General features: G+C 30.2%; 1 long non-coding RNA gene across 1 annotated transcript; it reads left to right on the forward strand.

Annotated features, from left to right (window-relative positions):
• The first annotated feature begins 437 nt into the window (after positions 1-437).
• Positions 438-1083, forward strand: LOC120349218. The gene is made up of 2 exons (XR_005570309.1): positions 438-936; positions 1027-1083. It is a non-coding gene; the product is annotated as an uncharacterized LOC120349218 (long non-coding RNA).

The following is a 1083-nucleotide window of genomic DNA, read 5'->3' on the forward strand; positions in this document are numbered from 1 at the left end:
ATGTGAGAAGAAAAATGTAATATTACAACCGCTAGCTGAATCGCATTTAAAACTTTTTCCTTTTATAATTGCCCCTGTAACTGTTTTACTGCTAGGTGTTGTATCCCCTATATCAGTACATAAAAACGTTGACGTGTCAACAAGAGTCACATTTTGAACAGATTTAGTATTCTGTTTAGTATGCTGCTTAAATGAATAATTCTTATTACAGTTGTCAAAACACATGCAAACACACCCTGAACACCTTTTAGACTGTAAACACATTCTAAGCTCTAAATTGTTTTGATCGTGTTGATCAGTTATAGAGAGTTGTCTAAAAAATACCATCGTAATGTGATTGAGCAGTTGTAAAGTTCACAATTGAAGAGTCACTCACGTTACCAGCTTCACTTAGTACTGCAAAAGGATGTTCACCGCTGACAATACTCACTGATTATACAATCATAATAATATCAATTCCTTCAACATTGATCACTTCAAAATTAATTTCTTTAACAATACTATTTTCTAGAAATTGACAAGTAAAAGCCTTACTAATTCTATAATTATATACACATCATCAAACTTGTATTTAAATATATATTTTAGCAGAAGTCACAGTTAAAAATTCATATAAATTCTTGTCTGTTATTAAATTTCTCCAATCCAACTTTTGTGAATTTAGCTCTAGTTAGTTTGTAAGTGAATAAATTAAACAAATACATTGTCTATTGTCTATTGTAAGTAGTGTGTTTGCTTGCGTACGAGCCCACCCCAAAAACTAGAGTACATTTTTATGAAAAACAAAAACAGTAAAGATATTATCAAAGCTTTTATTTGAAACAACACATATAATGATTATTGATTTACAAAATATTCATTTGCGGCCTATTCATAAAAGAGGCTCTGAAGATGATCCATCAAACTTAAGACCAATTTCAATAGTGCCTATATTATGTATCTGATTTATTTGAGGCCTATTCATAAAAGAGGCTCCAAAGATGATCCATTAAACTTTAGACTCATTATCAATAGTGCCTATATTAGGTATCTAAATTATTTGAGATGATAATGCAGGAGCAACTCTCTGAGTATTTTAAAAAT

Source organism: Nilaparvata lugens, unplaced genomic scaffold (genome assembly GCF_014356525.2).
Source record: "Nilaparvata lugens isolate BPH unplaced genomic scaffold, ASM1435652v1 scaffold8782, whole genome shotgun sequence".
In the NCBI taxonomy this organism is placed as follows: Eukaryota; Metazoa; Arthropoda; class Insecta; order Hemiptera; family Delphacidae; genus Nilaparvata; species Nilaparvata lugens.